The sequence below is a fragment of the Rhamphochromis sp. 'chilingali' genome (assembly GCF_963969265.1).
Source record: "Rhamphochromis sp. 'chilingali' genome assembly, chromosome: 12".
NCBI lineage: Eukaryota > Metazoa > Chordata > Actinopteri > Cichliformes > Cichlidae > Rhamphochromis > Rhamphochromis sp. 'chilingali'.
The window spans coordinates 34,767,823-34,791,444 of NC_137939.1; the positions used below are offsets into that span (position 1 = coordinate 34,767,823).

Below are 23,622 nucleotides of genomic sequence, written 5' to 3' on the forward strand. Positions count from 1 at the left end.
ACGTTTTTGGGACTAATTTAAATGTCAAATAAGCCAGAAAAAAAAACAGGCCAATCAGCTAGCCTTAAACTAATAAAACATACAAAACAGAAAACTGTAATAGAAAAGGTCTAATATTGTCCTGAATAATACAGCATGTGTGTTTAAAAATTCATTCCTCAATACCCAAAACGTATTTTAAAACGTCATCACCATACAGGCACAATAAACACACTGGGTTTGTGGACGGCTCTTATGAGTGCTGCTCTGGCACGGTGGTTATAAGCCAGATTATTCTGGTTCAACCACATGAAGCTGTACTTTTATTTTCTTCCAAACTGCTGTTGGAGGATTACACCTGTGGCACGTTCAAGCTCGGTGGTTTACTGTACCTGTGCAGGTAACATGCAACATTTAACTCTTGCACATAATACTTTATAGAGCCTATATAACTGGTATATTTCCTGCGCTAACTAGCGCTAGTTGGATAATCACACACAGATAAATTATAGAACAAAGCTAACCTATAGATAACTAGGTTAGCTAGTTATCTGTAGGTTAGCTCCAAAGCGCCAGATGCTAACAACACTGGCAAAGACTATAAACTATAAAGCTAAAGTCACCAACCTGTCAAGTGTAAGCTAGCTGCTTAGATACCCATCTCCTAGTCATTGTCTTCAAATGTTACATTTTTATAACCTGATCTTTACTATGTGTTTAACGTTTGAGGGAGCAGCTAAATCGGTTCGTGATGGAGATTTAAAGAAATAAACTTTGATTAAAGTCGCTAGTTTAGCCTCATGCAGGCTTAGAGATTGATCAGTGACCCTCTAGCAACCACCGGTTGCTAAGGAAAATGTCCATTCCTCAACAAAAGTAAAGTAAGAATGTAAAAGTTTATTTGTGTAGCACATTTCACAGACAGACATCACAAAGTGCTTCACAAGAGAGGTAACAAAAATACAATCCAATCATAAATGCATCATAAAAGCCCTGGGCTTTAAAACGTGCTAGTGTCAGTGGTGAGGCACAACTTTGTAAGTTCTTAGTTTCCAGTTTGTCAGGCATGTTTTTCAAGTGTTTGCAGAGAAGTTTGCGTCTCCCTTGCATATTACAGGAGATCATGGCAATCTACAATTCATTTTAGACAGCAAGCTCCAAGCTACAGCGCGCCAACCGCTGGGGGAAAACACATTTTCTCTTGAGTATCTGGCAGTTCAATGTAGTCTCCAGCCGGCCTCTATGCTTGTGCGACTGCAGCCGTAACATTTTTTATTTTTTCCAGAGATTTGATTGTTAAGCTGCCTAAAAATATACAAACTCAGAGCATCAAATTATAATTTAATGTGTTGCTGATTTCAGTGTATTTATTGGTAGCACTTGGCCTGAAGCACTTGAATCCCCAAAGCTATGACTTCAACCTACAACCCTGATAAATGGATCAGAAAATCATCATTTTGTAAGTAATGAACCATAAAAAAAAATAGTTTTTCAGTTTGTTTCAGCCTGAAAACATAAAAGGTGTTTTTAATTGAACTTAAGGCTACTGCTTCTTCCTGCCCTCTGCCTTTCTCCCGTTGTCTCTCTCTCCCGTTGTCACCTCTTATTCCTTTTGTTTTATGGGTCTGGCATGAAATCTGTTGTCTAAGCAGAAAATAAGCATCCATTCTTATATAAAAGCCAGTATGCACCATGAAATAACAGCCAGGGGGCAACAAGCAAAGGCTGGCCATTAAAAAAAGACAGGTAGAAAAAAATAGCTCGCAGCAGCTTACACAGTAAATTTATTATAATGTCACATTTTCCCAGCACTAATCCCATCACAGCTGAGTCCTGAGTAGGAATTCTTACGGATATCGCCTTTAAATGTGCAGTAGCTTCAGTGTAACTTAGATCCCTTCTAAGAAATGATTGCATAGTTTCACATTTTCTTTATCAGTAGCTGCAACACATCGTTAAACTCCCACTGCAGTGTATAGCTTGTTCTACAGTAAATGGTACTCAAACTAATATGTTAAATAATAAAGTCATGATTGGTATTGTTGCACTTTTATGGCTTGCTGTGAGGCTACAATTAATTTATTTTTATAATCGATTAATTTGCAGTGATTATGTTAATAGCTTTCATGCTTGAACAGCAGCGATGCCAAACAAAAGGTGGAAATACTTTATTTTCTATCAGCCTGAAGCAGAAAATCTTTTGCGACTTCTCGCTGCCATTTCAAACAAAACCAGGACTGCGAATGTAAACGGGCCAACGGGGAACTCGTTCATTCATCACACAGTCCTGGTGACCTTTAACCTCGCTATATATTAAGGCCGCACTGACAGAAAATCCAAACAAAGTGTACTCCCATGACTGACAGCCAAGTCACGCTGCATTTAACCGCACTGAAAGCTATATTTATCCTCCACTAAGGTCATAAAGAGCTCACAAACTAAACACTGATTGGATACATTAACTCAGACGGCGCTGGACTTCATCCATTAGAAATAAAGACGAGCTGAGGGAAACGGGAGGGGATGACAGCGGCGTGATGGATGGTAACCAGATTAATTCTGTGGTTTTACACACAGAGTTTAAAGTGGACCAATTACACTCATATTAAAACAGTAACACACGTAAGTCCTCTGTGATATTTAGGGATTATGTCAAGGAGGAAAGGTAAAACCTCACTTACCAGACAAATCCTGAAGATAAAAGTGATGCGGAAGAGCCGGCTTCACTGAATCAACATTAGACAGCACTCAGTCCACGGAAGTAGGAAAAGAACAACTGATCATTTTAAGGTAACTTCAAGCAGACAAAAAGTCAGAGAGGCAGTGGATGGATTCCCCACCGACCCGAGACACGAAACAGATGAAACAGAAAGCAGTGTCACAAAGATGAGAGAAGCGGACGTTGATGCTAGGATCTTCACAGGAGGGGAAAAAAGTCCCCGAAGCCCAGCTACAACGGGAAAAGGCCAAAAGCATCCTGCTCCAGAATCAAACAGACGATCATCCGCAGCCGTGCACCAGAAACGGAGAACGGGGGTTAAACAGAGTAAAAAGCTAAATGCAAAAATAAACAGTATGAAATGTGTCTGTTCAATAGTAATAAAGTTACCATTGCATGAACACACATACCTGCAACTTCACCCAATCTTTTCCTCAACATACTTGAATCTTTAAAACAGTCGTTTTATAAAATGTAACAGTATGAGTCCACTTTATCATTGGGTGACAGGCCACTTCATTAGGCACACTTAACACAAATACCTGATCAGCCATCAAAGTTTTGGAGACAAAAGGCCAGAGGTCATGGGGGAATAGGCAGACCGCTTCGATATGATAGGAACATAACAAGAGCTCAAAGCTACAACCAAAGTGGGCAGAAGATCATCTTTACATGGCAGGTCTGGATTTCTGTATGAGTTTTGTCTTTATTTTTACATATTTGGTGATTTGCCTCCTTGAAAATTCAACTACATGCACTTACTCCCTTTTTGCTGTGCTGAACACTGATATTACGGATGCCGAGGATCCCTGGAAATGTATGGTCGATGTTTAATACTATAGAACAGGGGTAGGCAACTCCACACCTCGAGGGCCGGTGTCCTGGAGGGTTTAGATGTGTCCTTGATCCAACACAGCTGATTCAAATGGCTAAATGACCTCCTCCTGAAGTTCTCCAGAGGCCTGGTAATGAACTAATCATTTGATTCAGGTGTGTTGGCCCAGGGCGAGATCTAAAACCTGCAGGACACCAGCCCTCGAGGCCTGGAGTTGCTTACCCCTGCTATAGAACAAAGAATCAGCTGCGTGTTAAAAGGAGGCTTTAAAAAAAAACCACAAAGTGAGCCTTTGTGATTTCAGAATATTTCCCCCTGTTAACCACTGCTGTTTACATCACAGCCTCCAAACAAAAGCATATCAGAAATGTGTTAAAGAACCGGCAGTAATTTAAAAAGTTTGAGAAACAGTGTGAACAATCGATAGTGTGAATACTGTGACAATAATGAGCTGCAACATGGGAACAGTGGCATGGTACAGGACACCCCACCCCCCACCCGGCTATAAACAAGGTGACTCCAACACCTGAAGACCTTTTCTGTCCTAAACTCCGGGATCATTAGCATCTGATGAACCCCATTTACCTGATGCTGCGAATGCTAAAGCAGCTACTTTCAAACCTGTGAAGTCTGTCCAGAGCAGGGGGGGAACACTGAAGTCTGCTGCTGTTTCAGTCATTAACAGCTCAACGACAACGTCTGACTTGTACTCCAAGGTCAGAACGATGGAAAACAAGAACAGACAAAGATTTACCAACTCTGATGTTGGTTCATTAGAGAAAAACAAGCCTTCCTATATTTAATAATCACAAAGAACCAGAGAGAGTTTATTATTTTTTTAGCACCTTATGTTCCAAAAACCGAAAAATGTGACTGCAGTTAATTATTACTGATTTCACTGTAATAACAGCTAGGATAGGCTCCAGCCTCCCGTGACCCTGAGCTGGATGAGCAGGCGATGGATGGATTCTATCTTTTTAAATCTACGAACCAAAGCTTTCAGATTTCAATAGCAGGACATGTGCAGAGGATGGATAGTTGCTATATTGGGCAAAGGATGAGAAACTTGGAGCTCCGAGGCAGGAGGGAACGAGGAAGACCTCAGAGATGGTTCATGGATGCAGTGAAGATCTCCCTTTTAACAGGAAGAGTCCTCCAGCAGAACCAAGTTCAGGGACGGGCAGCCATGTGCTGCGAACAGCCGAAGGTGGGGTGGGGGTGGGTGGGTGAGTGGAAGGAAGAGGAGAGCACAGAGACACAAGGACAAAACACAAACTACAGACAGAAGTTCATGACATGCAGCAGTGAAAGGAGGGGGGAGAAGTGCTCAGAGGATGATGGGAAATTCCCAGCAGCCTGAACCTATAGCAGCAATTAAGGGAAGGTTCGGGGTCACCTGATACAGCCCTGCATACAGGAACCGTTTGACACAGCTTGAGATTAAAAAACAAAATCCACAATTATGTCCCACAATAAGCGGCTAATGAGCGTAATAATTAGCCAACAAAGACGTCCTGCTGTAATCTTTGTTGCTGCAAATGTTCGTGCCATCCGCTCTCACAGTCCGGATCAGATACGAGCTGAAACATGCACGGATGGATTTGACAAAAATACCGTTTTCAACCAAGAAGGAGAAATCTACTTTTCCCAATTACTATTTTTTAATGTAACTGGAAAAAAATGTTGAAAAATATTGTTCGAATTACAGAATCCAGTGAAGGTTTTCTAGCCACGGTTGATTATTATAGTTGTTTTTTCCCCTTTAAAAGCAGGATGCACTTGGTTCTGTCTGCTGAAGCCAGGAGAGCGACAGGTAATCTGGGAAAATTGTGGGCTTCAAGGAAGGTCACCTTAAAGAGGAGATTTAAAAAGAAAAAAAAGAAGAGCTAAAACTGAAAACATAAAGACTCGTTTCAAAGGATGAACTGCAGGGCTGCATCAAGGCCGACGCTGAACGGAGAATGATGTAAATCTACTCCAGTGGAGTCCGAGAATAAAAAACACGGAGCTGGAAATGAGCAGAATAAATGTACTTTAAGTCCAGTGTTAAATAAAGAAGAAAGAAACTAATGCAAGTACACACAAACGAGCAGTCTGAGGCTTGAGCTTTGAGCTCACAGGCTTTACATGCTCACCTCTTTATTTAAACACTGCCAGCTCTTAAGACGAGCATTCGCTGCTGTAACAGCATCATTTCAAACCAAAATACACAAACACAAGAGCGAGGAAGAAAAGGAAAGTGAAAATGGAGAAAGCGCTGGATCTGTTTCTCTGCAGCTTCTGCATGCTTCTTCTGTCCGTTTTCTGATTTCAAAACATCCTCATTTAAAGGTGCTGTAACTTAGCAACTAATGCATTTTCAAAAGTGGGCAGTTTATGCGTTTAAGTGTCTCGTTTTGCAGCGAGAGGAGGAAGAAGAATGCTTTTACGCGTTCCAGCCCTTCTCTGCAGAGCGCACGGGGAGCGAGGTTTAAAATAGGACTGCAACTTAAACCCGACTGCCAGCTGCTCCAACGGCGAGCTCGGTAACCAGGTGCAGGTTAGAAAATCAGCCCAACAGATAAATATGAGTACAGTTGTGATGTTATCGCAGCTTTCTTGCTGATAAAACCTGTTCTTCATGTCTCATATACCCAAGAATAACCCTTTCACTCGTGCACAGAGGAGCCATCGTGTCTGCCGCTTTCACGAGTGTAACACACCTAAACACGAACCTTTGTTCACATCCGACTTTACAGGAATTACAATTTGTCACAAGAAGATCTGCGGATCACAACACGCGGCGAATCTGAACATCAGAGGCCCACTCAGCCCTCCGCAGCTTATCTCGACGTGTTGCGAACACCGGACCTAAATATTTGTCAGGATAACATCAGTGTTGGAGCTCAGGGACACTTTAGCTCACTTTTAATGGCTTAAAAGAACTAAAACAGAGACGACAAGCGCCAAGGAGTTCGTGTTCAAGTCTAAACAGACGATAAGAGAAGAAACTGATGAAATAAAAGCCTTTACTTTACAGTCCTATGAAGCATTTGTATCTGGGTTTATACGTTTCCGAGAAATCGATCTGAAAAGTCCTGGAAAAACATCACAGGAGTGGAAACTCTGTGATTTGTGCTCAATCAGGAGGCAAAACAGTGTTATGCTCCTTTAATGGCCTGAAAGAGCTGTAATGTTGACTGTTGGACACCACCCTGAATGCACACACACACACACACACACACACACACACACACACACACACACACACACACACACACACACACACACACACACAGTGTCCCTGTTGGTTCATAAAACATTTCTAAGACTCGGCAGCTGCAGAGCGATGCCCCCCCCTCCACACACGGGATGTGAAATCACTCGTGCGCACACACACTTGTATTTAACCTTGGACTCCAATGATTCAAAGATTCACAGGAATGCACAGAAACATGCAGGATGTTGCAGCAGTTCAGTGAAAGTTCGAACACAATGCAGGAATTTGACTCTCACTTCTAATTCACACCATCCTTCACAGACAGGTGTAGCGATGACAACAACTGCAGAACCGTTAATTTGATAAGCAGCAACACGTCTGACGGAGGGAAGAATCTAAATGTGAACATTTTTAGTTGATTTTGAACCACCACGTGCAAAACATCTGACTGGGAGCAGCTTCGTTTTTCAGAAATGTAACGATCCAAACGCACTGCTGGTGCAGTAAAAAGCACGGTGTGGACTGGCCTCCCCAGAGCCCTGACCTCAAAACTATCGAAGCAGCGCGGGATCCTTCGAGAAACCTGAAGAACTGAACACTGAAACAGTTACAAGAAAGACTGGCTTTAGAGAGTTCAGGGTGACAACAAGAGGAACGGCAGCTGTCTTCTTCTGGGTTTTGTTTTTGTTCCTTTAAAATTTTTGTACATTTTTTTAACCTGAATCAGCTTCCAAGAGTTCAAAGAGCCTCTTTCACAACTGTGTGAAACTTATCAAAACTGGAAATGAACACATGAGATGTTGAAATCATAATGTGGAACATTTTTACACGAGAACTGCTCAAAACACTTTAATTTCTCACTTTCACTTCTGCTTGTTTTGAGTGTTTCACTCTGTTTTAAATGCATCAGTGTGAGATGGTTTGGAGAGTAGAAGCAGTCGGACAAATGCAGCTGAAGCTAAATGTGAAAGAGAAACACGAAAAGGTCATTAGGACTTAAGTAAAGAACATGAGTAAATGTACATACGGCTACAAACACACACACACACACACACACGGACAGAAAGTCACATGTATGTCTTTGACCCTGGCCTCTCTAAGGCCAAATCACACATGACCGCACACATCCAGCTGCTAGAGGTCAGGAGGCATCGAGGGAGGAAACCAATAGCCTCAGCTGATTGTTTCCTGCCTGTTCCTCAGCTCATCCTGAGAGTGTGCGTTTGTACTTGTGTGCCTAGCTTTGTGAGGACCCTTGTCCATTTTAGTCCTGTCATCAGGGCACGAGTGGAAAGTGGGCACTATTTAAATGGTTTCAGAGTTTAGGGAAGGATCGGGTTCAGGTTGAATGTTTGCGGGTCTGGGAACACGGGGTTCTAACAAGGACACCAGTATGTGTTTTAGACCGGTGAAGCCATCACATCGGATAAGAGGCTGCCTATGAATCGTGCCTTGTTGTGTCAGATCTGATAGCAGTGAAATGAAGTGAAGTGAAACCCTCCTGATGGTGAAAGACCAGATGTGACAAACACAAATACTCCAAATATTCCAATGTTTGGCAATCGGATTTAGCCCGGTGTGGACAACGGCTCCTTTATTCAAACACAGTTTAGATTTACAATTCATTGATTAGAACAGGGTGTGTACTTCTTATATAAACTAAATTCCTCGCGAGCAGATTAGAGACCGACACGTATTTTAACACCGTTCAGCTGCAGGTTCGCTTCTTTTTATCAAGACAAATAAATGTTCTTCTCAGCTGTTGAAAAGCTGACACGACACAAAGAGGCCGAGCACAAGTTTATACTACAAGCCTTCAAAACGGAGCATGAGATCATGAATAGCTCGTGAAGTTATTGTACAAACCATCAAACTTGTGCAGAGCTCACTGACAGGGTCACTTTGCACTATTTGCAGACTAATTAGAGAAAATCTATCCCTGTTGTTCCAGTTAGGCTGTGGAATTGAGCGACTTTGGTCAATAAAAACTATGATAAAAATGTTTATGAACATTTTCAAACAGCAACAACTATAAAACTAAATGATGACTAACAATTCAAGTAATTTGTGTTTAATGCGTCTGCAGCGTTTGTGAAATCACAGCCTGCAGCTTCCTCCTCGTCCTCAGCACATTTGTCTGAACTGCTGCACAAAAAGAAGCTCTTAGCATCCGTCTCTAATGAAGCTGGTGGCTCTAGGAGGAAACTGATGAACTAACTACACTCATCTACACATTACCACAAAATATTAGACAATCAGCATTAAAAACAGGCGCAGGCAGCAGCGTGGATGGCCGGTGGCTCGTCGTCAGGTGACGTTAACGTTTCTGTCGTAAATCTTTCACGTTGCCATCCGAAGGAGTGAGACGGTTCCAGAAACAAGTGAACTGCTCTGTTTAAATCGTGGCTGCGTTCACGTCCGTGTTCAAACAGACAGGAAAGAGGATTTCAGTGAGCAAGCTGCTGCTCTTCAGCGGAGAGGTGCTAAACGCTATGTGAGGAAAAGTGAATCGACTCCAGGAGCCAAAGTCAACACTGAGCCGGCCCTGAGGCTGTAAAACCTTGGACTAAACTAACTAACTGATTATAAAGCAGTTAAAATACACCTGCTGCATGAAAAGCTGCCAGTGTATCAGGACTGATAATCTAACAAATTCATGAATAATGCATCAGACTTTTACGACTTCATAAGTATTTTTTTTCCTTCGACACTTTAAAAAGGCTCCGTGTGTTTTATTCTTCGACTCGGCTGCAGCAGTTCTAAGCAGCCTTTCTTCATCCTACACCGCTCTGCTGCTCCTGAATCCATCCTCTGTCTGCAACAAGCCATTTCAGCTTCTCTACCTTTCAGTCGCCCTCCCCAAACAACACCGCTACTTCAAGAACTGCCATTCTGTGGACTTCCTGTTCCACAGGAGGCACTCCAGCATGAATGGGACCCTATACAGCATTTATTTTGGTTTAAGGCATGAAGCAAGCCACAAAGAAATCCTATAGGCACTTCAACGAGTTCCCTATTTACACACACGGAAGCTTCTGTTGTGCGTTTGCTTCTGACTTCTTGTTATCCTTTGTGGGAGTGAGTTTAAAATCCATCCACCTCTTTTCCACTTCAGAGTTATGACTGTGCCGTCACAAGGCGAGAGGCAGGGCACATCCCGATAGGCTGCCAGTCTGCCACAAGGCTGAGACAGAATAAAAGACAACCATTCACTCTCAGTTTCACACCTACAACCAATTTAGAATCACCAAATAACCTGATGCGTACGTCTTTGGACTGTGGGAGGAAGCTGGAGTTCATGCATACACGGGGGGAACGTACCCACTGCACACAGAAAGGCCCCAGCAGGCCACTGGATTCAAACCCACGGTATTGTAGCTGTGAGGGGGCGGGACTAAAAGTGCACCGTCATGCCCTCACTGTTAAAAATCCTTCATGGACTTAATTATATGTGTTAACATACATATTTGTGAAAACTAAAATTTTTTATTTAGTTTTCGTCAAGAAAAAGGTGTAAAAATACATTTTAGCAATTTAACACCAGCTTCAGTACGATGAGATTAGCAGCTCTGCCGTCCCTTTAAGCCAACCTTCACCTAAACAGAAGGTTTGAACAGCAGGTGGGCGGGGCCACTGTGCTGAGATGACGATGATAAGGAAATCCTCTATCTATGACATCATATATTCCCAAGAATAGAAAAAAGCTCTTGGTAACAGCAGTAAGAACATTCTGGGATTAGGCGTACGTACACTGATCTCATTTATTTGAGACTCTGGTCATGCTTAGTATGAGCATCCACGACTGGAACATAAGAGGCCGACTAACTTTGATATGTTTATCTCATTAGGACGGGTACTGGGGAGGATCTGAAACTGAGGTTTCAGATAGAATCAGTTTGAAGTACACGCTGGTGCACAGAAAGATGACGTCATCGCAGCAGCAGGACCGGCTGGTCTGGCTGTAAAACGTCTTCACAGACAGAGTCAGAGGTGAAACGCTGCCGGCAGAAATATCATATCAGGGTCCGTCTCGCTCTGCTGACTCAGCGTTCTCTCAGCGCTGACTCTGCCAATGACTCAATGTGACAGAGTGCGAGTTTTTAGACTCAAATTGTACATTAACAAACAATGGCGTGTGTTACAGGGAGACAAAGCGCTCTGGATTAATTTGCACACGTCTGCCCGCTCTGATGTCTAACACACACAAAAACACGCCGCTGCAGGTGACACTGTGACCTGATTTCGACAAAAGGATAATTAAGAACGCACAAGAGGTCAAATACACACACACAGACACACTCATATCAAATCAATGCTCCATAATAAGACACACTGATGGATTTCCAATAGCAGGATAACAACAGCCCTTCACCTGAAGGACTACAGCTGCGCGTCAAGTAACGATCCAAATATTTACGCTTTTTTAATGAAGTGCCGACTCGGCGTCCGTCTTCATTCCACTCCACGGCTATGGCAGCACTCAAACACTGGACAACAAATCACTGCAGATTGCAGCCAGTAACTGGGAGCTCAACCAAACAGACAGACGCAAATGTTTCCACAAAGAACGTGAGACGACCGATGCAAAACACGACTCGCCGCAAACGCGTTCAAAGGCAGCCGTGCGGATGTTCACTCTGTCTGTGACGTCCTTTCAAACAGATTTAATCATGACTAAATACTGCGTGAACGAGCCAGACCGAAAGCAGTCCTCCTGCGGAGGCAGACAGCTGTGACCTCTGACCTCTTCACTTGAACAGTGATTTTAGGCCAGCAGCCAGAATCAACATCACTAAGATGGCAAGTTATTTCTTCAGTTAATCAATTAAATGTTTTGCCTTAAAAATGTTAGAATAACAGAAATTATGCAGTTTATCCACGAAACGAGTCAAACCAGCCCCTCAGACTGAGACTTTTACCAGTTTACTATGTTTGCAGCGAATCGCCACCTCTGATTAATTTATCAGTAGATGACTTGGTCACTGCTTAGTTCACTGTTGTAGCAATCCTCCATGGACTCCAGCTCCACCCTTTCTACTGCAGCTGATGGGAGAAGTCCTCCTTCCGCTCCTTCCGCTGTGAGCTGGAGCTCCACTCCAAGGAGAACCCTCAGCAGGTGGAGAACTGTGCAAGCAGGACAAAGACCATGATCAGTGGCTGCAGTCCAAAAGGGTGGAGTTGGAGTCCTTCGAACCACGGGATAAGAGTCTCTGTGAAGACCCAGCTTTATGCTTTATGACTTTGTAAATAAAATATTTGCAGAAGATAAAGTCATGAGTAGTTTACTTAAATAATCCCTTTAGGAAGTAACTGCATTTGCTTTTTAGGAATGATTTTCAGATGTTCAAGTTGTCATTCAATCATAAATTTTGTAACTGTTTCTGTTTTTGAAGGATGCATCTTTCCAGGTAAGATGCAAAACCATAACTCTGCCAATAACACACCTAGAAGCTGTTTGACAGTCATAAAACATTAAAAACTGAAAACATCTGTCCAGTAAAGCATGACTGGCATGATGAGATTAGATGCCAGTCAAGAGTGGTAGCGCCGTGTTTGAAAATAGTGTAAAACCTTCCAAATGTAACTAACGGTGTAATCACTATGTGAAGAAACGATGACATCTGTGTGTGGTGACGAAGCGCTATCAGCTAAAGCTGAACTTGGGCCTGGCTGTACTTTTGTGTAATACCGGTTTCTACCATAAGGTGGCACAGGTCAGCCCAGCAAGTCATTAACAGCACTTTCTTACTTGGAGCTAGGTGTGGGCAATATAAACGATATACGATAGAAACTATATAAATTTGGCCAGCGATAGATTTTGACTATACCACTCTATCGCGACAGTGCATGTTGATGATGTCATTAAGCTGCACCTGTTTCGCAGCGGCTAAAACCATTATCATCTGCAAATTATTCCGGGCGACAGTCATAGCAAAGAGATGAAGCACTTTTGAAATATGGGGAAAGCCAAAAACTGTGCTTCCTCCACTTCCGTAACATTGATTCATTAATGTTGAATTCTCTCGCAGCTGTTCTAGTCCCATGTTGTTGCAGTATATTAATAACTAACCTCGTATTGTGGATGAATGCTCTCAGTTGTTCTCCTGACTGAAGTTTGGCCCGTGTACAGCATCCTGCTATGTGATTGCATTTGTCCCTGACCACCAGAATCCCTCATGTTAACTTTTATTGAGTGGAAAAAAGTTAGCTTCATCCTCCAGCTTCACTGTGCTAATGTTATGCTAACATAGCTGTGTCGCTAGCAATCACGTAGCACAACATTATATACCAGGTAGTCCAACTTCAGTAACCCTACAAATGCCACTGCTGTTTAGTTTTTGGTCTTCATTTATGTTGGAAGTGGTAGCAGAGCTGTATGTTTGAATTAGTTTCAAAAATCTCTCAGTCAGAACATGGTATGTCATGTTTAGGTGGAAACTAGCGAGCTAACTTCCTGTTAACTTCTAACTCCGTTAAATTTAATAACTTCTGTTTTCATGGATGCCTGGATGTTAAACTTAATTGTTACACCTGATAAAGCAGCAATGCTGATGATTTAATTAAAGATTAAAGAATTTAGACCGTTTTAACTCTCAGTGTTCGTTTGACTTTGGGACCTAAAGCGGACGGAGTTTTGGACCCAGATTACTCCGCGAAGCTCCTCACTACGGCAGCCGTAATGCTCTGACAATCCATCGAGCAGTGCGGCTTACCAAAGTTGTACTAAAACATTTTTTAACAGATTTCTGCCCAAATCAGTTCGCGGTCAGTAAGCACAACCAGAATTCATACATAAGGGCACACTCTCGATTTTTCAGAAAATTAAAGGATTTTAAGTGTGCTTATAGTGTGGGAAATACGTTATACAGAAGAAAAGAATATATCGCGATATATATCGTTACCGCACATGCTTCAAATTATATCGCGATATGACTTTTAGGCCATATCGCCCAGCCCTAACTGGAGCCCCCAAAAGACAAACCTGATGAGGAAATTAGAGTAAAAAAATAATAAAGAAACGTTAAAAAGATCAGCGTACGTCTGAAAACACCGCCCCCTGGTGTTGGACGTTTTTGTCTAAACCTGACTGAGAGGAATTACAAAAACAAACCTTTAAATAAATGAACAAAAATTATCTCCAGTGCAAACTGATCCGGGTACAGCTGGCATGTTACAGCATGGAACAACATGTAATCATTTCAGAGCAGTTAGGGCAGCAGACCTCCTCGTGAGTGAACATCGAAACCTTATTTTTTGCATTAAAATATTATCTCAGTGGAAAAAAATGAACATGATGTTAACTAAACAGATAAAAATTGCAACAAGTCCAACATATCATCTCCTATTGCATTCCTGAGACGCCAACTTGAAAATGAAACCTGCTATGGACTTTCAAAAGCGCACACACATTTGTACTGCACTCTGTGCGTGTCTTATAGGCTCCAGGGTTGGTAGTTCAACTCCCTCTGGAGCTGAACTGTATCCCAAAGCGAAGGTAGATTAGCTCCAGAGGTGCCTGCTGACTGGACACACACACACACAAATGGAAAAAGTGATGCCGAGATAAAGCAGCAGGCAGGAAAGTGAAGCTCGGTCTGGAAACATGTTGCAGCTTCACAGCAGGAAAACTGCAACTTTACGAGATGTATTACAATCACAAAGAGGACGTTACAGTAACAGAGAGGCCGAGCGAAATGTGAAAAGCACGTTTCCTCCAGAGGATCTGGAGTCGTTTGGCATTCGTGCAGCTGCATCCAGCTGTGCTCCATCTACACGCACCTGTAAGGAACATTAAAGTTTTACTTCCAATGTTTCTGCTTCCGCATTTTGTGTGAATGATTCAGGAAAAACAAACATTTGGTGCCTTTCGGACATTTTATACCATTACCATCCCAAAACTATGACTCAGCTCACAGTACTGGGCTGTATTATTAAGAACAGAGTGGCATTTAGAGTGATTTTTACTAAATGAATACACAATTAAGTCTTTTTGCACAAAACATGCCACAACAATTAGTTGTTGGCTTGTTTTTTGTTAAGCTTCATGTTGATACTGGACCATCACCTTAAACACCAGGATGTTGTCCCATGTTTTCTCATTTTACACCAAATAACTCAGCTAAAAAAAGTTTTATTTGTTACACAGAACCTGCTTTAAGCACAATAAAAGCTGATTTTAGTGACGAGCTAAAGAATCTAATCAAATAATTCGAGCTGTTCCAGCCCAGTGTTTATTTTAAAAAGTGTTTCATCTCAAAAAGGCTGAGAACAAGAATTAATGAGCTGCAATAGCGAGTTATAACAGTCTGATTTACTCCGTGGTGTCTTTGCCTCGTTTTAAAGTCATTTGTTTTGCTCCAAAGAGGCATGTTTCCCGCCCCTCTGTGAGTGAAAGCAGCTGCAGGAATCATTAAAATCCCCACCTGCCTCGACATGAACGTCTTTCACAAGTAGACGTAGACGTTTGTCCAGCGCTGCAGTGAGTCACCGTTTGATAGAGAGCAAGAGTTTGGAGTTATTTGGATGGCGAGTAAAACTACAGGCTGCATATAGATTAAAAAAAATGGAGGACATCTGTAAAATGGCGCTAAACATAAAGTGGAGCTGAGGCTGATGGGAATGTCATTAGTTCTGCTGAACTAAGTGAAGTGCGATAGGCACATGGATCTGATCCACGTTTATGTTTTAGAACTTCTTTGCGTGTTCCTGCGGTTTGCACGGTCATATCTACTCTCTGAGCTAAGCTGTGCGTTCTTCTTTTACCTTTGCAGCTTCCTCCTCGCTTCTAGATTCATCATTGCTGCTTCTGGCCACAGTAACATGCTAACAAGTGCTTTAACTTAGTGATTACTCCAGTACTTAAAATTCATCATCAGTTCTTATTGAGGTCCTTCGTTGGGTTGGGCAGCTGTGAGCATTTGCTGAATAGAGCGTGATGATGGAGATCAGCTGAGTGATGTTTCTCAGAGGACCATTTTTGAAAACAACTGAAAAATACTTTACAGAAACTACTCAGACAGTGAGATTGAGATCGGAGCAGCAGCAAGATAGCCAGCCAGTTTAATTCCTGTCTTTTTAACCTCCCCTCCATTCTAAAAGCCCAGTTTCTTCTGATTGGTCAACTTCCAAAAGCCAGCTGAGGGGCTGCACCCGTTCTTCATGAGCATGTAACGAAAAATCAACGAGTACGATGTTCAGAGCAGTCGGGAATCCGCTTTTCTGTCACTGCTAGTCTATAGACTATATGCACGTTAGCATATGCTACTTCCGGCGCGGAAACTCCTGTGGGGAGCTTTGTTTCCGGTGTCCTATTCGCGCCTTGTTTATGGCCCAAAACAAGTTAAGCAAATGAATGAATCAAGCGGTGATTTACATTTCTATAGATGTCTCGGGCATTTGCCCAATATATCTGTAAATGATGTTCATCGACTTGTCGATATTTTTTCCCCGCGCCTCAGAGCAAAACAGAAACTGGATTCAAATGTTATATTTCTCAGCTGTCCCTCGTTTATCACGGGTGTTAGGTTCTAAAAATAACCAGCGAGAGGTGAAATCAAGTAGCCAATTTTATTTTTTGATGGTGCAAAACGTTTCATGGACATCGTGGACATACAGTACTGCACTTCAGAGTCACACTGCGAGCGATCGATGCAGCGATTCTATGCTGTACAGAAGAGACGTAACGGAGGAGATCGTCTGCAACGATCAGGGCGCAGGACACAATGTGACGTAAAAATAAGCATGCAAACTTGAGCTAAAAAATCTGTGAAACAGCGAGGTGAAAGGTGAACCGCGTTATAGTGAGGGATGACTATAATTTTGAAGGTAAGTCACAACATACCTTCGTAAATACTAAGGTATAGAAACCCTTACCAGCAGTCATTCATTTTTTTGTGTGGCTTTTTTCACGGTTTGTTAACATGCTGTGTGTGTGTGTACTGGACTAGCTGATCTCGACATAACGGGGAAACATCTGGTTTGACTATTCTTCACCTGTAGTTTGAATGCTGAACATTGGCCTGTTTAGATCATAAGACCAGTCACTATACAGAGATGTGCTTCTGAATGTGGACGATGTGTCTTCTGCTGCAGTGATGCAGTTCTGCTTGTGTTGAGTGATGTAAACAACTGATCGATCTAAACGCTTTAAACGTCAAAATTGATCATTAGATTTTTTTATGACACAGCAGCGGTGAGTGTTCCCACCTTCTGCTCTTTGTAACTTAACGCGATCTTTCCGTTTTTGAGTATATCTTCGCAGTAGCGATTGACCGCAAAGTAAAGCTACGGGAAATGTACAACCCCACATCCGGTCTCAAACCAGGAAGTTAGCATTTTCTCGTGCACAGGGTCTATTTTCCAGCATTGGCTCAATGAGCTCATCTGCAAAAAGCAATCCAATCCTGATTACTGCCACCTGCTGGACTGGAGGGGAACATGTTGCTGCAAAGCCACTGGCAACACAGCTGTTTCACACAATGTAGACAAACAGTGTGAAGTGAAACAGTTCCATTCCTTAAAATTCCAAATAGTGTGAATGGAAAAGCAGATAAATGTGACCCGTGTACACAATCAGATGAAATATTGAAATCAAATATATTTTTTTAACTCACAAAAATTGGTTCTGATACCAAACATCTCATCTTGGTCAGGTTCTAGACCAAAGTGCCAGATTCCAAATCATAGAAAAAGTCAATGCAGATCTCCATTGGAAAACATATTAAGTCTAGAGTAATGAAGGAATAATGAGGGACCAGCAGACTGAAGCCCTGGCAGGACTAATACACTAATTTGAGTCAAACTGCAAATGGAACCGTGACTTTTGTTAAACTTAAAATGTCAAATCTGTTACCAAAACAACCGGAGATTCATTTCTTTTCCAATCACCTTAAAAATTTATGGACTAGTTGTTACAGCTCTGACCAGATTTATGGAAAATCTTCAACTCTGGGACACGCTGCGGTCATCATCACCTTCTTGGCTTTTATTCATCTGCTGTTTGGACTTTAAAGCTGTTTTTTTTCTCGTTACTTTTTATATTTGATTCAAACTTAACTTTTTTATACGATTCATTTGAGATCTCCATTTGATTTTCTGTGCGCTGCCGTTATCTGATCCATGTCTCTCTGGAAAGGTTTCTGAAGCTCACTCTTTGCAGATAATGCGTTTATCTGGGATATTGGTTAATCAACTGGTTGTTGTCCTGGTGAAATGGGGAACATGTTAGAAAAAACACACCATAAAACTGAAGAAACTCCTGAGACGACTTCTTGAACGACGGTTCAAACAGAAGCTCTTTGTGTTTGTTTGCTTAAAATGATCAATCGATGCGATTAACTGATGATCAAAGCGCTCAATCCACCGTCATCTCTGATCAGCTTTTGCACTTTTCTTCACGTAGGTTTGGAGTCATTATTTAATCTCAAATTTGTCTCCTTTATTATTGATCTGAATCTGACCCGTGCCATCAATCAGATTATTGATCACAGGATCAGTGTTTAGCTGAACATCTGTTTGGTAAGGACACATGTGGGGGAGACTTGCTGCTACTCCTGGCACCATTTACATTCAATCAGTCATTATCATACAGCCCATCACATCACTTATTGATCGTGTGATTATTGATGTGCAGGTTGATTTCTCTTCTTCTTCTTCTGCAGCAAATTTATGTTTTAATCCGTTTTTAATAACTCATTCTTTTTGTTATCGACTCATTTTTTCGCTATTTGGGGCCGTTTGGTCCTGAAAACCTGATTTGGACTGTTTGTTGTTAAACTGATCACATCATTGATCGACTTGTAAACACATCAGCAATCCTTTACCGGGACTGTGATCCAAACGTTACTTGAGGATCAGCGCGGTCTGTTCGGTCGGGATTCTGATTGATAACCTTCAGCCTGGTGGGACTTGAGTGTGTCAGGAAGAACATCGATCACAATGAGATCATCACGATCGCGGCTCTGAAATAAATCCCGACCCTGAACTCGCCGAACCGGGATCAGAAATGTGCCGGTCTCGGTTCCGTGAGCAGAGCTGGGGGCTGATCCAGAAGATCGAGGCTGCTCTTCGGCACATGGGCAGTCGGATGAAGGCGGATTCAGAAAAACACAAATCCGAATTTGGTGCGTGGATCTCGGCAGCAGCCGGCGGTTCGTCCGCAGAGTTCGGGGCGACCATCGGACGCGTTTCCGGGGTTTCGGCTGCGGTTTTGAACGTTTTTCTGCCGCCTTCCCCCCCTTTGTTCTTCCTTAATGGATCGGCGTCTGGAGCTGTGCTACCTCCCAGACCCCCTCCTCCTCCTCCTCAGCCTCCCCCACCACTCTCCCCTTCACCACACACAGAAAAACACACACTTGCAGCTCAAAATCGCCTCTTTTACGCACCGAACTCCGCACTTTAAAATGGAGGAAAAACGCAGAGGGAAGCGGTCCGCTTGGTGCCGTAACACAGGCCGAACCCCGAGGGCGAAAGCAGCCCCTACCTGTGGTATCAACCAACCCCCAAGTCCCACTCCTTCATCCCCACTCGCAGCATTGAGAAGGAGGAAATTTCCACGCGTAAAAAATAAAGAAAGGGGGGAAAAGCAGGCAGCAGGAGCAGCTGATGAGCGGTGATGCGGAGGGCAAGCGAGGCGTTTTCCCCCTGAAACATCCACACACTCATACACCCCTCTCCACAACCGCCACCACCCCGATACCCCCATATCTGCCGCCCGGACCCGGAGAACATCACCGGCCTCTCCACCTCCAAACACCACCTACTCCCTCCGGAACCCCTCAGACCTACCTGCACAGGGACGCGCAGAAAAGTCCGATCAGTTATTTAAATCCACACAGTCCCACGCGCTTCTGCTGCCTTTCTTCTTCTTCTCCTCACATAAAACCTGAGTGAGGTAAGCTCAGCTGGAGGCAGCAAGAGGAGCCCGCACAGGTCACCACAAAATCCTGCGGGTTTTTAAAAAGTGAGGAATAATCCAGAGAGCAGAGATCACAGAGCGCAGGAGCGCGGCGAGGTCTCCCATTCACACACAGCCTGCCTCGGCTTGGCTCGGCTCGGTCTGCCCCTACTCCACCACAGACAGCCCCCCAGCTGGAGCGTACCACTCTGCGCTGAGCTGGGAGGGGATACGGCCAATTAGAAGCGGTCATTTAAACCAATTATCAATAGATTAATCGGCTTATCAAAGGCTCGGTGCTCCTCTGAGGACGTTAGCTAACGCGGAGAGGAAACGAGCATCGTTGAGAGGAATGGGACAGTGAGCGCGCTGTCTTTTTAATTGAAAACCAGCTGTTGTACCCCCCCCGAAAAGCCTCTCATGGTTCAGTCCAACTCCTTAATCTGCTGTTTTTCTCCTCCCAAAACCAGATGTGGAGAGAGAAACTGAGAGAGAGACATATAAGTGCTGTGTGTGAGAGAGAGCCCTATAAAGAGGTGCGGTGGAAATGTATAGCCTGCAAATGTATAAGAGAGAGAAAGAGGGGGTGAGGAGATGCATATCAAAATAAAAGGGGGGATGGGGGAGTGAAGAGAGATGGTGTAAAGACACATGGAGACGAGAGGGATAAAGAAACACAAATGAGAAACTGAGACGTGTGAATGAGGGAGGGAAGAAGCAGAGCAGTGAGAAGAAACCGAAGCAGAGCGATCTGATGGAGAGAGAGACACACAAACTGAGCAACACATTCAGGAGATTTCATTGTGCCTGATGATAAAATTGCTGCTGCGTCTCCCAACAGGTGTTGAGTCATCGAGAGATACTGAAAAATAACAATAAAAAAGTTTAACCCTGTAAAGCCCGGCACAGCAGATCACCTGCCTCCAGCTCACGTCTGCCACACCAACCTCTGCCTGTCCTCCTTCACCACCAGGAATCGTCTCTGTGGTCTTCCTTTTCCTTCCTGCCTTCAACGAACTTTGTCCAGCACATCGGTCTTCCCTCCTCACACATGTCCAACCTGTCTTTGTCTGACCTGTCCCTCAGATTCTTTCTTTTCCAATTCTGTTCTCCCAACCAGGTCTCACTACGCTTTCACTCTTGTGTCAAAATCACCCCTGACACTCATCTCCACCCTGCCTGCTTTCTCACCCCCCCAGCTTTGGATGGGCACTCCCGGATATGTAAACACATGTATCTGTGTTGCTTCTGCTCTTCTCTTCAGTTCATGCCTCCACATCTCCAGCCTCTCCTCCACCTGCTCCATATTCTCACCACAGATCACAGAGTCATCTGCAAACACGATCGTCCACAGAGACTCCTTCCTGATATCATCTGTCATCCTGTCCATCACCACCCCAAACAAGAAGGGGCTCAAAGCCCATCCCTGATGTAATCCCACCCCCACCTTGAGCCCATGTGCCACTCCTACCTCTCACAGCTCACCACAGTCTCCCTGTCCTCATACACGTCCTGATTTCCTCACGCAACACCACACTTCCTCTCTTGGTACCAATATCATATCTTTCTCTCAATCCACAAAGACACAGTAAAGCTCCTTCTGACCAGCTCTACACTCCATCAACACACCCTCAAAGCAAACATCACATCTGTAGAGCTTTTTCTCAGCATGAAGTCACACTGCTGCTCGTGGATCGTCACCCACAAGCCAGTTTCCTCCCGAGGCCGGATAAATAAGGAAGGTAGAGTCAGGAAGGGTGTAAAATCTTTGGCAAATCAAAAAAAACACTTGCGAGAAAAGAAATAAGATGGTATTTTATAGGGGTGCAACGATATTCGTATCGATATTGAACCGTTCGATACAGTGCTTTCGGTTCGGTACGCATATGTATTGAACAATACAAATTTTGTAATTTATTTTATCAACTTTCCTTCTGACGATGCTGTCTGTGTTGAGCGCTCAGTGAATCTGCGTTCGACTACTCCGCCTAGGCTGCACTGTCGAGCGCAGATCCACTGAGCGCTCAACACAGACAGCATAGTCAGGAGGAAGAGCACAGGGCAAGCTAGCGAGACAGAAGTTAAGCTCTCAGCAACATGGACCTCCCCCACCCTCATTCAGATCTGGCGTTTGGAATTATTTTGGTTTTCATGTGACATATGACCCTGAAGGTAAGCGAGTCATGGACTAAAGTAAAACAGTATGTTGGATGTGCCACTCAATGCTCAATTACATGGGTGGGAACTAGTGTGTTAGCGCAGTTAGCTCGTTAACGTGTTGGCCGTCTAGCCCCATGCACGGAGCGATCGGCGGTAGCTCGTTAACGGAGATTTGCCGTGTTGTGGCGTTAAGGTCATTTCAACGAGATTAACCTGAAAGCACTAGTGGGAACACAACGAATATGACTGCACATTTACATCATCCTAGTGCAAAGACAAAAACAACAAGCATGCTACTAACTTTAGCCGAGTCATTTAGACAGCTGTTAGCACATGATTCTCCTTATGCTGCTGAGAATATAGCCCAGAAGAAGCGGATAGTATAGCTTTTATTTTGGAAAGAGCCATTTCTCTGTAATAAACTCTCTTTTCCAAAGATGAGTGATTCCTCAATCAGATACAGGGCTTGCAATATCGCTAGCCCGACGTCCCGGAGCTAGCGATTTTTTCAGTCGGGCTACCAAAATCTATCTCTTCCCTGCCCGTCGGGCTATTGTAGGAAAAATATATGTCAATGCTTTTGCATTCTTTCAGAAATGTAGCTGGGTAATTATGTCATTGGCATCGGTGAGCCACTGTCAATATGTGACATATTGAAGTCGCGTTTGAATTTGCGCTTGTTTTTTTGCTTTCACTTTGCAATCGCGTGAACTGTGTGTAGAGAGCGACAGCACTGATCTGTGAGTGATGATAATTTGTGCACCAATTCCTCTGACATCGTCTTATTAATCGTTAGCTTACTATGCAAACATGACAAGTGAAATCTCCCGCAGCTTAAACATGTGAGAGGTTGAGCGCAGAGAATCGATGAGCTTATGTGAGTGCGTGTGTAAAAGCAGCAGGAGAAGTTATGACAAATCAGACTATAAGGCAAAAAGAAAGTGCAGCTTTATGGTTTCATGGACAAAAGAATTTCTGTGGCTGCAATATGACGAGCTAAATAACCAGGGCTGCACATAAGTGGTCCGCAGGTGCGCATTCGCTGTCAAAATAAAAAACACGCACAAGGGTTAGGGTTAAATTTAAAAACTGTACTTTTGAGTTAAAATATATATTTATAATTTTAATAAATGACAAATTAAAAAGGCATGAACATTTTTTTTGTATCGAAAAAATATCGAACCGTGACACCAAAGTATCGAACCGAACCGAACCGTGAATTTTGTGTATCGTTGCACCCCTAGTATTTTAAGCTCTTAGTGTGATTTCTTTTTCTCTATCACACATGATCATGAAGCCTCTGAGCACAGGTGTGAAAAGGACCCCCCAGAGTCTCACAGAGGAGACAGAATTAAATCAAGAGCGTTAATTAAAGTCTCTGTTTAGCTGTTTTAAGTTGCTTCTGCTGATTTCTGTCTCTTTATAGATATTTTAAGTCTTTTAAAGTAAGCTACTTTCAGCTGCTGCCTTACCACAGGCGTCGCCACAGCTGGCAGCGCCTGAGCGTTACGCTGCATGGCCTTCATGCATGCAACAGGAATCAAACCAGCAGCTTTTCTTATAAACGTGCTTTTAGTTGTTTTAAGTCTCTCTGTCGTAATTTCAGGGGTCTTTCTAATTTGTGTCTCCCATTTCTTGATGCTTTCGTGTCTTTTGTAGTTAAGTCTCTTTTTAGTTGCTTTATGTCTTTATGATGTCATCTTAAGACTCTGTCATCATTTAAAGGCTCTTTGTAATGTTTTCAATCATTTTGTGGTTCTAAATCTTCTGTTTTGTAACCGTTTTCATTAGGGGTGCAACGATACACAAAATTCACGGTTCGGTTCGATACTTTG

At 43.2% G+C, this 23,622-nt stretch overlaps 1 protein-coding gene across 2 annotated transcripts in view; it reads right to left on the minus strand.

Moving 5' to 3' along the window:
• plxna3 (plexin A3) overlaps positions 1-19,796 on the minus strand; it is a 143,380-nt gene extending 123,584 nt beyond the window's left edge. The window contains exon 1 of one of the 2 annotated variants that reach the window (XM_080897717.1): positions 19,519-19,796. The gene's annotated coding sequence lies outside the window, so the exon portion shown is untranslated. Of the gene's footprint in view, positions 1-11,651; positions 11,788-19,518 lie in introns of those variants that run through there. The other variant, XM_080897718.1, reaches the window with a different exon arrangement.
• Between the last annotated feature and the right edge of the window lie 3,826 nt (positions 19,797-23,622).